The sequence below is a fragment of the Microtus oregoni genome, unplaced genomic scaffold (genome assembly GCF_018167655.1).
Source record: "Microtus oregoni isolate MIOR12 unplaced genomic scaffold, Mior012 000015F_ref0000493, whole genome shotgun sequence".
Lineage (NCBI taxonomy): Eukaryota > Metazoa > Chordata > Mammalia > Rodentia > Cricetidae > Microtus > Microtus oregoni.
Window position 1 is genome coordinate 9,682,129 of NW_024543074.1, and position 13,621 is coordinate 9,695,749.

The window sequence follows — 13,621 nt, forward strand, 5'->3', positions numbered from 1 at the left end:
CAGCTTCCCTGGCCTTTTCTAGGGGACACACCACCCGAAAGCAGGAGCCTGCCTGACACCTGGGAAGAGGTAGAGTCACCACGCGTGCCAAGTTCACTGTGCCCAGTACGCAGGCACCGGTAACCCCTCCGGCCCGCGTGCGGGACCCACCGCCTTCTCCCCCGCCCGCCCCGACTGCAGCTCCTCTCGCGAGAGCGCCGGCAGGGCGGGCCCGAGCGGTGCCGGGGTGTCAGTGGAGCGCCCCAAACCGCGCCCCTCTTGGCGCAGCTGGGAGAGGCGCGCGCAAGTCGGGGGGAGGGAGCGGCCGGCGTCGCGCACGCGCAGGAGGGCGAGCGGGCAACGGAGGAGGAGGGGGGCCCACGGAGACCCGAAGGCGAGGGGCGGGGCTTTGCGTCGCGCCGCGGGCACGTCGTTGCGCGTCCCCCAGTATTTAATGTCTCTGTGTTCGCCCGGCCTGGGCTCGCACGTGGGGGAGCGGCCGAAACGCGGCGCAGCGCTGCAGGGCAGGGCCGCGGGGCTAGGTGGGGGCCAGGGGGGCGGTGGCGGGAGGACTGTGTACCTAGACGGTCGCCCGGGAGCTGGTAAGTAGCGGCTGGCGCGGGCATCTGCCTGTCGGGCCCGAAGGGAGAGCGAGTTGGGGGGTGATGGGGAGCCTGGGGTGCAGGTGCAGGGTGCGACGCGCGCGCCAGGTGCGCTGGGGACTGAGCGGTGTGTGCACGGCGCCCGTTGTGAAGCGGGCGGGTCTGTGCCTCGGTGACCCGCGCGCCCCTTGCTCCTCCTTCGCCGTCGAGCGGGCTGCTGACAGATCGCGTGCGCTGAGCTTGGGGCGCCGCTCTGAGCCGCTGCTCCCCCTTCCCATCCCCCGCACGTCACTGGCCTCTAGGATGGAGATGAGGGACACAATTCCCCGGGCGCCTCTGTGCTCCTCAACTTTCCCAGTGCTGGCTCACCCTTTTTGGGTAGCGAACACGAGCGCGTCCCACCCAAGGTCGCCCAGCCTCGCTCGCGTTTACTTTTCAAAGGTCGTGTGTACCCAGTTTGAGCATGGAGGGGAGGCAGCGAAGCAGTCTCTATCCAGGACCCGGTGCCCAAGGCGGGAGAACTGGTCCTTGGGGACCGATCCCTTTCCTGGCTGAGGAATCGGAGTTGGAATTGGTCACTTTCAGAGCCTCATCCAACTTCTGGGCCCGGTTGATTCGTTCTGGGTTGGCCCGGCAGTTGTGGCAAACCGGAGCAGGTAGGCAAGGTTCTTGGAGTTCAGTACAGCAAACTATTGGAGCGAACTCTGCCTTCGCAGCGGGAGGATGGGAGGCAAGACAGGTCCCAAGCCTATTGGCGGTGGAGGGACCTTAAGAACCGAGTTAGCAAGTCGAGGTCTTGGGTATCTTTAAGGGGATTAGGGTTTGTGGCCGCATAAGCGTGTCCCGTATGGTGGAGGACCTTTGGCTAGAGGTGCCCTCTGACTTCTGGGCTGGGGGGAGTCCAGTGTCACATGTCACGCTCCATCTTCCTTGCCGTCTCAGGTCGGCGATCTGGAGGGACTTTGCCTGGGTCATAGGTAAAAATGTGCTTCCAGAGACCTCCTGGCCTGTAAGGGGCAGATACTCTGGTGCCAACTTCTTCTGTGCCTTAGGTTATGGCTTTTCCTGTTTCCTTTCCGCGGGAGGGAAGGTGCTAATGATATTGGACCTTGCAGAAGAGACATCTGGGAAGCCCTCTACACAACGGGACCTTTCTCCTCCTCCCTCCCCCCCCCCCAGGCAAATGCCTCGGGCAACTGACACTTTCTAAGCACACCTTGGGGCTGTGCTTAACACAAACCGGGTGGATTTCGCTCCAGGTGCGAGTGGAGGCTTCTCAAACCCAGTGGGAGAGGGTGTATGTGTAGGGCAATTAGTGAGGTTAAACTGTCGATCTTTCCCCTACTGAGGTTGAGGCTGCTTGGGGTTTAAATTTAACTCCTGCAGTGAAATTAAGGCTGCTGGACCTGATGTAACCATCTCTTTTGGTTTGCCACCTCCCTCTATATCCGAGTATTACAATTGACATGCAGGAACACAGTTCACAGAAAGTTATTGCTTCTGGGAGTTAACCTTACACGCTTATTAACTGCAAAATCCTTTCCAGATTAGTAACCGTGAAGTGTTTTGTTTTTTGTTTTGTTTTGTTTGTTTGTGTTAAACGTTTAACTTTAGAAAGTGAGGCTTAGAGTCTTAGGGCTACACCTACCCATTCCTCTCTTAAAGGTACAGAGCATCTAGAACTCTGTGAAGTTGTTCTATCGGCTTCTTCTGTTATTGGCATTTAAGTGGTTCACCTGCAGTTTATTTAGGACTTTTTCCGAGCCCAAGGAACAAGTGAAGTTAGGTTTGGGGAGCTTTGTGGACATGTTGTTGAGCCTTCTTTCACCTCTAACTTGTTTTGTAGGTTCTGGGTAATTCCTGGGTGTAGTCTTGTGAAATAGGAAAAATAGCCTTGGGTTAGAGGACCCTACGGGTATGCAAATCACCGAAGCCTCAGTCATTTTGCTAATTCAATAGGCCTTGTTCTGTAGGGTGTGCAGGTGGCTATCCAACCGCTTGGGTGAGACCTGCTCTAGACCTAGTGGGTTTGTGTCCATGTGGAGTTCCTTATGGGAGTCTCGCCCATCTCCCAGCTGTTTGTAGAAATTGCATTTACGGTTAGCCAATGCAGGGCGGCAGCCAAGATACAGCTATCTCTAATGTACATCGCCTGCTCAGACCCTGAAAGTAATGTATCAGGTTGCTGAGCATCAATACTTTAAAGCAATGTCTTGCTAACCGGTAAACCAGATTATACTTGGACCTGGCCCAGAGGCTGGTTGTAGCCATAGTTAATAGAGGAAAGTAGTTTTCACTTCCAGCTTCCCCTTTCTCATCTTGAATATGGATGGAGATCATATCTGAGACTTGGGACTATGCCTGGTATATGGCAAGCACTTCAGTATAGTATCCCTCTCTCCCGAGGAATCCCTGTGTTTGACTCAGTCATTTGATTATTTAAATATAAAAGCACCCCCTCCCCTAGCCTCTGACCTAGTAACTTGCTTAGAAGGAAAGAGAAGACAAATTGGTTTCTCCCATGCTTAGCCACCTAGCCCCCTGGGTCAACATGTCTCCATCAAACTGGCATTTTAAGGTTTCCGAGCTCATGTGCCTGGAGAGCTGCCCTGTTTTCCGTGGCCACTCCTTCCTAATCTTCCACGTGAGTCTGTCATGCCTAGGCCTCTCTGCAGCCCAGTCTTTTCCTGCTTGGGGGAAGTTTGTGTCTGGCATTTGTTTCATCCTAGGAACTTTATTATGGGGAGGTGCTTGGGTTCTGTAGACTCCATGCCCTGATGAAATCATCTCATCATATTTGAAAGTTGCTGATCTCTATAGTGGGGTGTGTTTAAGTCCTAAATCTTACTAACTAGGGCAAGTTCTGTTTCTCCTTCCTGGTGTAGTCATCTCCACCTTTCTCAAGTACTTACTTGGGCTTGAACGTAGGGGCCTTGTGCATGGTAAGTACTGAACCATTGAACTTTAGCCCCAAGTGTTCTTTTTCTTCTTCTTCTTTTAAACAGTCATGATAAGTGAAGCCGGCCTAAACCCACAATCCCCCTGCCTCAGCCTTCCAAGTGAAGGGATTACAAGCACACAGCACCACTGTTCACCTTTTCCTTACCTTGTCTTCTTCCTGATGGTGTGCGTTGTTCTAAGGCCTTGCCATTTGGATGCTCTTGCAGTTGTTGTAAACTTTCTGTTCCCTGTCCTGTCTCCTGACCACGTGTGTTCACTCAGCCTTGTCACTGAGGGCCATTTGCATCCAGAGCAAAGCAAGGTGCGTTCTGGAGGAAAAAGCCTACATGCTCAGGATGGGGGGCTGTTGCTGCTGGCCATGGCTGGCCAGAGTTCAGGGCCTCATGTAGCTCTCCAAGCTCCAACCAGCCTCCTGCTTCTGAGGGTCTGTTTTTTTCAGTTGGTAAAAGAGACTTGGTAAACTAAAGGCTTTAAAGGTATTCTCTTATGGACTGAAGAGAGAGAGGGAGGGAGGAAAAGAGAGAGAGCGTGTGTGTGTGTGCTCACACAAACACTGGTGATCTCGGGCTTATATCTAAAAAGTATTCTGATTGTGGGAGTTAGGGCAAAGTGCCTGGAGGCCTGGGGGCTGCTAGAGGAATGTGTTTGGGCTGCCACACTGGGCAGTGCAGGTCACCAACGTTTCATCACCATGAAAAGTTTTGGTTGGTGCAGGTCTAGAATATTCCTTGTCCTACTCTAAAATCTTAGCTGCCTCTGAAACACCACACGTTTGGGTTTTAGTGTTAATAGCTCACAACCCCAACCACTTGGGTGACATAGTTTTTCTTCCTATGGAAGGTTAAGAAGCAAGTTCTGGCCTATAGTGGGGAGGGGCGTGGTCCCTTAGGAAATAGATTGAGAAATGAATTTAGTGAGAGGCTTGGGGACATGAGCACTGAGGACAATGGTCGGACTTGAAGCCCTTAGCCATTTTGGTTTGAGAGCTTTGCTCATTACTGCATAGGGTCTTGTTGGTTTTCCAAGACCTGTCTGTATTCCTTGTCCTTGGCCTCCAAATGTCGTGTGTCACCACACCCCATAGCTTCCAAAAGGACCTGTGTGAAACCTCTCCGCTAAAGTAGTTTGAGTTTTTATCCTGTGCCTGTAACACATTTTCTTCCGAGGCCAGGTCTGCCTGTGTATCTCTGGCGTGAACTGTGTAGCCACAGCTGGCCTCAGATCATCCTCAGAGCCTTCCAAGTGCTGGGATTTCAGGCATGAGCTACTGTATCTGACTTCTTAGCAACTTAGCAATTCTTTATGTTAAGAGTTGTACTTTTACAGAGGCAATGGGGAAAGGGTGGCAACAGTGTTGCTCCTGAAATGTTGGTGTGGGATGAAGCTGTGGGGAGCGGACAGACGTCTGCTTAACTCATAGGGATCACATGGCTCACTGAAGGGTGGGTACCGCCAGAGTCCAGGTTGGTAGACTAATGAGTTTTATTGGCGTTACTTATAAGAATATGGGTGAGGGGTTATTTATAGGAGCAGAAATGACGCAAAGACATGTTTCATCACCAAGGCCCACCCCAGCACCAGTGACAGCTCGCAGAAGCTGGGAAACCTAGAGCACACTGCACAGCCTGCAGGCGGCTCAAGCAGGTTGGAGAGCATCCTTTCCAGGTGACTCTGGTCTGAATCTCTTCCCTGCAGCTGGTCTGGTTGCAGAGTCTTTGCAGCTCTCCTTCCAGTCTTCTTTGTGGCTCAGCTCTTTTCCCTCTGAAAGGGACTCAGCATTTTTACTTTGACAGGGAGGAGCCTAGTGACTCTGTTCGGTTTCAGGGAGTTCTCGAAGCTAGTTTTTAGTAGTTTGCATACCTGTTTACATCCCTGCAGGATGGAATGTTTTGATCTGGGAAGAAGCTTGTCAAACAACAGTCTGGTTCTGGGTCTGCTTTGTTTGGATCTTTCAAAGTAGCATTGAACTTAATCTTCCAAGTGTGCAGCATGTGATGAGCACCTATTAGAACGCTCTATATTAATTTGTTGAAATGGGGTCTTACTGGGTTGCCATGGCTGGTTCCAGGCTCCTGGGCTCAAGGGGACCCTCCACCCCCACCCCACTTCCTGAGTAGCTAGGACTACATACCTCTGTATGCCTAGGTAGATTTTTGTTTTGTTTTTTAAACCACACTGTTTTTATCCTTTAATCTCCCAGTTTAAGTATCTCTAGTTTGAAACTGAAATTCCCCAAAGAGGATAGGTAAGGTGACCCCCAGGACACTCTCAGTTTTGGGCTGGCTTTGGATGAGTTGATGTATTTTTTCTTCCCTGTATGGGTCTGTCCTTGAGACCCTATTTTCTGCCCCATGTTCACCCCCTCTTCCTCTTCATCCACAATGTGAAACTGGACTTTTCAAGAATGAAAAGTTCATCCCACAGACAGAGCCTGTTAAGCATTTATTTTGAGTTGGTTAAGCCTCATTACAACCCCGTGGAGCTATTCAGGTCCCTTTTCCTAGAAAACTAAAGTTTGGATCTTATTCTCTCAACCCTTTACAAAGCCCTGTCACCATTAGGGAAATGCACCTTTGAAATGCATGAGAAATTACTGAATAAGAAAGCCTCAGGGTCTGGGAAACTGAGCGGGTTGCAAGCCAACCTTGAAGTCACTCATTCCTTGGCTAATAATAACATTGCCTGTCAGACCTCACATGGAGGTCATGAGACCATCCCCCTGGCCCTTGGTAGGCTGTTACCCAAGAGAGGAGGAGACAGCGAGATCATCCAAGGCAGCCCCCAGACCTTTCTCTCCAGTCTTGGTCTCCTCTCCCACCTTGAGAGGGTGAGGCTGAGATTTGGCACTCATTTGGAGGCTGCTCTGGTCTGCTGTTCATCTCTTGTCGCTCAGTCAGTGACTTCTGACTTGTCCAGCTGCCCTGGAGAGCGACCAGCTCTTGAGAATAACCTCCCAGCTTTGTCCTTTGCTTTGGTGTGACCCACTCCACCAAGCTTGTGGTTATTTTTAGCAGGTGGCATCCTCCAGGAGAGTCAAGTGCATGTGGCTGTGTGTCCAGGACAGGTCCTATGGGGGCCACTGCTCCTAATCAGGGGAAGGAGGAGACTAAAGCCACCCTTAGAAACTACCATGGACTCAGCACTGGCCCAGTAAGAGGTCTCTGAGGTTGTCTTTTCTATTCTGGGCTTGGGACCGGACCAGGCAGGCATGTGACTGAGGCCGTTGTCAGTGAGCTAGGGAGATGGGTCAGTTACTGTCTTAGGAAATGAGGCCCCTTGACACCCCAGTAGTGAATTTCCTGGAAAAACGGATTAACCCCCATTTCCCACCCATCTCTGCCTTTTTAGTGAAGTTGTTCAAGCATTAGGGCTAACCACTACAAAGCACAGAACCTGAAACTGTGTTTTGTCCAATTGCTGGTGTCTTCTGGCTTTCATCAAAATACAAACACAGGCGGTGGCTAAGTGACTCCAGTAGGTGTGTGTGTGTGTGTGTGTGTGTGTAACCCAGGGACTTTTGCAGGTTAGGCTCTACTCTTGAGGCACATCAGCAGCCCACACACCCCCTACCCCACTAGGAATCCTTTTCTGGGAGGAAGCCACTGAGGCGGAAGAGGGATGAAAAAGGAGTTTGACAAGTTTGCCTTGTTCCTCATACTTTTCTTTCCGCTCTCCCCCTTCCTTCTTCCCTCTAACTCGGCTGCCAACTCCAGCCCATCTATCTGTTTCTGATTAAGAAAGCTTCAAGCCATATAAGGCCCTCTGTGGCCTATGGTTTATGTTGGCTGGAGAACAAGGTTGTTGTTGCAAGGTCTGGCTCAAGGACTAGTGAGAGCTTTTATGTGTGTGTGTGCGTGCATGTGTGTGTGTGTGCATTGTACATGTGTGCACCTACCCCTAGGGGCTGGACCCACTTGAGGGGTAGTGCTCAGGACACTGGTCCAGCAATGGCTCTCTAAGCTAATGTGCAGTGTAGCTGCGGGGCTTCCTAGCAAGGGTGCTTGCTGAGATTTGGGGTAACAAATAAATCAGTTTACCCAGAAAACACACTGTTATGTTTCTAGCCAGGGGCATCATGATTCTGGACTAGAATCTGGAGGCAGTTTATGAAGTAAGAACAAAGTACCCTGACCCTGGAGAACGGTTGCCCCTCTGGAAGTACATTTCCTTATTTATTTATTTATTTGCTTGCTTGCTTGCTTGCTTACTTTGTGAGTCCCATGATTCCTTGAGTTTAGCTTCTGTGGGGCATGTGGAGCCTGCCATTCCTCTGACTCTCTCTTGGCCTCTCCTTGCTGTCCCCTGAGCTAGCTAAGCTTACTCCTGCCCGAGGACTTTGGCACATATTTTCTCTGCCTGGGACTTTCTCTCCCTCTGCACCACCTTCATCCTGGCATGGCGCCCTACTGTTCAGCTCTGAAGCTCTGGTGGCCCTTTTTTCAAGAGGCACATTCTCTCACCTTTCTGTGTAGAGCTTCCCATCCCGTAGACTCCCCCTAGCCTTCTCCTGTCAGCTGGAGGGCCCACAAAAGACAAGGAAGCATTTCTTAGCCCTCCCATTACTTTTACGTGTATGGGGGATGTGCCAGGGTGCCTTAGGGCTGTGCTCTCAAGCAGTCCAGAAGCGACAGGCATATTACATCAAGTTCTTCATTGTACTGTCTTATCTGAAAGTTGAGTCCCTTCCCTTCCTCCACCTTTGCTGCCTTGGTATTGATACCTTTATTAAATGATGGGTCCTTCTGCGTTAGGGTGCGGAGACTGTTGCCATGATTCCCAAAAGCTCTATCAGTCAGCATGTTCTCTTTCTGATTTTTCACTGCTGTGTTAGTTTCAAGGTATCTGAAGCAAAAATGCAGTCAGTTATGAGAAAAGAGAGCATTGCAAGTTTGTGTGTGAGTGGATGCCGCTGCATATTTATCTTGATTAGCAAGCAGGACATACTGGGTGGTAACAGAGCATCAATACTGCTTGTATGTAGCCTAAGCGTGAAATTTCAGCTGGCATAGTGGCATATGCATACAATCCCAATGCTTGGGAGGCTGAAGCAGGAAGGTTACGATTTAAAGGTTTAAAGTCAGCTTGAGCTACAGAGTGAGATCCTGTCTCAAAAACCAAGACCCTAGATCAACAGCAAAGTCAGACACAGCATTGCTTATGGAAAGAGTTTTTTTGTTGTTTATTTATTGTTCTGGGGGTTGAATCCAATGCCTTGGCAGATCGAGCTGACTTTTTGACTGTATACAAAGTTTGCAAGGACAGTCCTTTGCTGTAGGACAATCCTGTAACTGATTGGTACAGGGCTTTCCCAGAATGTGCCAGACAGACCCTGGATAATTTATTCCCAGTCAGTTCTTTGTCCTAGAGCACCTGGGAAGCTACCTGAGGCCTTCCCTTTCCTCCTTCTTTATTTCTCTATGTATTATTTTTAGTGTGTGTATGCGTGTGTGCACACGTGTGTGTGTGTGTGTGTGCATGCATGTCTGTGTGAGAGTATCCAAGGAGCTGGACTCACAGGTGGTTGTGATCCACCTAGCCTAGGTGCTGGGACCTGAGCTCAACTGCTTGAGCCGACTGTCCAGTCTTTCTAGCTGTCCTGCCGACTTTTATCTGTTTCTGGTCTGCTTGTTTGCTTGCTTTTCCTCTTCCTTTAGAGAATGCTGTCTGGTTTTCTGCTGTGACAAAGTGAACGCTCTGTTCATCCCTACACCTTCTTTCTCCTTGTCTCAGTGTAGAAGTAGCATAATTTGATAGTTGCTATTCATAAACATTTTCTGAAGCAAAATTTGCAGTTTCTCATATTTTTTTTCTTTTCATTGTGTAGCCCAGGCTTGTCAGGTGTTTACTATCCTGCTGCCTCAGACCCCAACCCCGCCCCAAGTCCTGGCATTACACATATGCTCCCCCATGCCTCACCTTACCTGCTTTCTATACTTTTCTGCGTCTTTACTAGTTCCCCTCTTCTCCTGAGCCTCTGCCTTTATGGCAGGCTTTATTTCATAGGTTTGGAAGGCTTTTGTGATTAAGCACATCGGGTCCTCCTAAGAGTTCTGTGCTGCTCTGGGGATATAGCCCTTTCTTTTGGTTCTGCCTGTTCTTCCTCCTGGGAATTCTTTCCATCTGTTGTGTCCCTGGATGTGATACCTGCTCCTTCCTGGATATACCCCCATGTCTCGGAGGAACGCATCCTCTAGTACCTTACTGAGAAAGTGCGCACACAGGTGGGTGGCTCGCAAGAAGGACGCCGATGAGTGCAGGAGAGCAGGCCCCTTTGAAAGTGTGCAATGAGAGGATGTGACTGGATACAGGACTGTTCAGCAAGGACAGCTTAGCCAGGAGGTCCCTTCCACCGAGGTAACAGCAGGCACCTTTTGGGAGTGGTGATGGAGAGGCGATCTGCAGTTGAGCACCCAGGTGGTGGTGAATGTGGCCGTTGAGTGCAACCCAGCTCTCCTTGGCTCCTCAGCACCCAGTCTAAAGTCCCCCTTATTCCCACACAAGGACACTAGAACATCCCCGCCCGAGGAAATGGCACTCTGTTTTCTGCTTGTTCCTCCGACTGTCAGATACTTCTGTCTTTTGGACTAGTCAGTGGCAGTGTGAACAGCTCCCTAGGGAAGAGGTCATGGGTTTTGACTTCCAGAAAGCTAAGGGAAGTTCAGTTTCTCATTCATTTTTGCCCTTCACTGCCTGATACTTGGAGTTGCCAATAAATATTTATTGAATAAAAATTTTCCTCTTATGTCTTTGTGATTTCTTGGTTGCTGCCACTGCATTGGCTGTTGACCACACATCAGCATCTTTTCTTGTCTCTTGTGAAGACACACACGATCTTTTAGTTTTTATTTGCTGGTCTTGAGACAGGGTCTCTAACTGGTGATCCTCCTGTCTCAGCACTCTGGAGTGCTGGGATTATGATCTCTCAAGTATGCTTGTAGTCAGATCACTGCGCACACCTCCAGGGCAGGCCTATGTGGTACCTTCTGTGGTGAGGTGGGAACTCCATGTACCCAGGAGTACATTCCTGCATCATCGCCCCTCAGAGCCTGACAGAATTCACTTGTAAGGCCAAGTGATAAGAAAGAATCTAAGACAGAGTTAGGATGGCCAGGTTTCAAAACCACACCTCTTCCCGAGGTAAAGAACTGGGGAGGCCACTGTAGGAGGGCTGGAGTGTTTTCCCACATTACTAGAGAGGCCCAAGGCTGGGCCTGTCAGCAGAGAGAGGCAGGTGCTCTTCTTGTGTGGTGGTTCTCTTTATTACCAGGCTTTCTTTCTTTTACTTCTTGTGTGTGGTTGCTTTGCCTGCATCTGTGTATGCACACCACGTTCATACAGTGCCTTCAGGAGACAGAAGAGGAATCGGGTCCCCTGGGACTGGAGTCACACGGAGGGCTTTGAGCCACTGTGTATGTGGGGGTGCTGGGAATTGAACCCAGGACCTCTGCAAGAACAGCCAGTGCTCTCAACAGCTGAGCCACCACCTCTCCAGCCCTTGTTACCAGATTCTCTAAACCGGAAGTTAGTTAACTGCTGATTGGGCTGGCAAGGAAGACACCGTGTCTAGAATAGGAGTTTTGGCTTCTAGCTCTTCTTACCTGAGCTGCTTGGTTCTACTTAGTTTTCCTATTGGCCAGAGGTTTCACCAAGCAGGTCTTCCTCTTAGATGTTTTGTTAAGCTTCTGTCCTACTGTGAAGCATTTGAAAAAGTATTCCATGATGTCCTGATAGCTGGCCTACCTGTGTAAGGAATTAGAGCTACGCTAGGGTGCATCTGTCTGTCTCATCAGCCTGTCTGCCTGCCTGTTCTGGCTTGTTTGCTGTCCTGTCAGACTGTCACAATGGAGAGTTTAGGGCTAACCCTGGGCAGGCCAGCTAGCCCATTATGAGCTAATGTGGAATTTTGAGGTGCTCTCATGAGTCACAGCTTGTTTAGCCCCCCAGGGATGAAGGGAACACCAGCGCTGGGCTAAGACGGGCACACCTGAGGCATGGCTCCATCGCTGTGATCCTGGGCCCCAGCCATGCTGCTGTGGGAGAGTGTCCCCAGTTCACCATCACCCCCACCTCAGTGGCAAAAGTGCACTCTGCCAGCAAGGTAGGTGCTGGCTTCACGACTTTGGTCCGGACCTCTTGTGTCCTGGAATTTTCTGGGAAAACCCTGTGGTACTGTGCTGTCCTCTGGGCTGGGGCCACCAGCATGTAGATATTTAAATTAACTTTATGTAAGATTAGAAACTGAGTTCTTCAGTCCCATTTTTGTCATATTTCAACTGTTCAGTAAGCTCAGTAACGTGTGGCACAGTGGCTGACTGCCAGTGTTGGACAGGCGTCACCACATGGGGCTTGCCCAACGTTACCTCTGGTGATCTGCCCCACTTTGACCAGGCTGCCACTACCTTGACTATAAAGGTCACAGGCCTCCTCACCAGCTCTTTAGGTCAGCTGCTAGGACACCTTCAGGCTCTGCCCATACTCTTAAAGGCATCAGAACCATGATAATGCCATTTCTCCCCCATATCTATTGCAACTCATAGAAATCCCGGCCTTAAAAAGAATTTACTTATTTTATGTGCCAGAGTCTTTTGCCTGCATATTTGTACGAATACTGCATGTGTGCCTGGGAGGCCAGAAGAGGACAGCAGAAACCCTGGAACTGATGGTTATACAACTACTTATGTGTCCTGGGAACTGAACCTATATCCTCTGGGAGAGCAGTTAGTGCCTTTAACCATTGAGCCATCTCTTCAGCCTTAATCCTGGTCTTCAAAAAAGCTTTGGTATACTCTGTCAATACTTGGGTATAGGTGTGTGCTCAAGTCTGGGACAGCCTTCTCCCCGGACCTGAGCTGCTTCCTGGCAGAAGAACTCCTCCTTCTAAGCATCATGCACAGATCTGAATACACAAGTAAGCAAGGGAACAGCTGGCCCGAGAGTTCAGAAGATGCTGCTGATGGAAACTAGAGGGTCTTTTCCTTTGTAGCCAGGCAGGGAACCCTGAGTGCATGTTCTTCCTCCCCTGACTCCTACCCCAGGGAACTTCCCTTGCAAGCCAGCAGCATGCTGCTACTTTCCATACAGGAAATAAAGGAGCGCCAGCTAGGCTTTCGGTTCTGATTGCCTGTTGGGGGAAAGATTCCTTGAAGGGAAGGCTCATTTAGGGAGAGCTGGCTGTGCTTTGCTCTGGAGATGGAGCGGTCAGGGCACACACTTTCCAGGGGGATGTCACTGGGATGGTGGGAGGAATGTTCGAGTTCCAATCAAGAGGGCGTGTGGACAGCTGTCCAGAACACAAAGTGGTGTGGATTTACCCTCCAGGGCCAAGCCTACACTGGACTTGGGCTCTTGGCTCCTAAGCTGTTGTTTTTATGATTGACTTTCCTGTCAGTTCCATGTAGTCCCTTTCCCCAGTAACTGCAGCCAAAACTGACTTAATCACTAGAGCCAACACCATTCTGTGCCATTCCCAGGGATTGTTTCCTTGTTTAGAAGGCTCTAGACTGGGGTTACAGGTTTGTGAGCTGGTTTGTGAGTGAGGCCATTGCTTCCCCAAAGGCCATTCTGAGAAGCCACAGGTACTTGTGGAAAGAGAAGGGATCCTTTTAGAACTGGGAGTGAGCAGTTGAATGCAAACGCTGCAGGCTGTAGCACGTGCCTGCCTGCAGCTCTGTGTGACTGCTTGGCCACAAGCCAGCATGCATCTATTCCTGGGCAAATGGACCTGCTAAAAATAAGCAGGGCAACAGTTTAATTTCAACAGATTCAAAATAGCTGAGTGTCCTCCTCACCAGCCTAGGGCAGGTCTGTAAGCATCCTTGTGGGAGGCTTTCCCTGACTGCAGGCAGCCTGCCTCCTGTGGGGAGAAGCCTTGGCAGCTTCCAGTTGACTTGAGTGTAGAGTGTGGGTTCCTGGGCCCTGTTGTATTCAGTCCACTTATATCTCAGGAAGTCCAGGTTTAAAAGCCAAATGCCAGCTGGGTGGTGTTGGCACACATCTTTAATCCCAGTCCTCGGGAGGCAGAGGCAGGCAGATCTCTCTGAGTTTAAGGTCTGCAGAGCGAGTTCCAGGACAGCCAGGGA

General features: G+C 50.3%; 1 protein-coding gene across 3 annotated transcripts in view; it reads left to right on the top strand.

The window, feature by feature from the left end:
* The first annotated feature begins 424 nt into the window (after window positions 1-424).
* Window positions 425-13,621, top strand: part of Akap1 (A-kinase anchoring protein 1) — a 33,030-nt gene continuing 19,833 nt past the window's right edge. For 2 of the 3 annotated variants that reach the window (XM_041665000.1, XM_041665002.1), the window contains exon 1: window positions 425-581. The gene's annotated coding sequence lies outside the window, so the exon portion shown is untranslated. Of the gene's footprint in view, window positions 582-1,100; window positions 1,238-13,621 lie in introns of those variants that run through there. The other variant, XM_041665001.1, reaches the window with a different exon arrangement.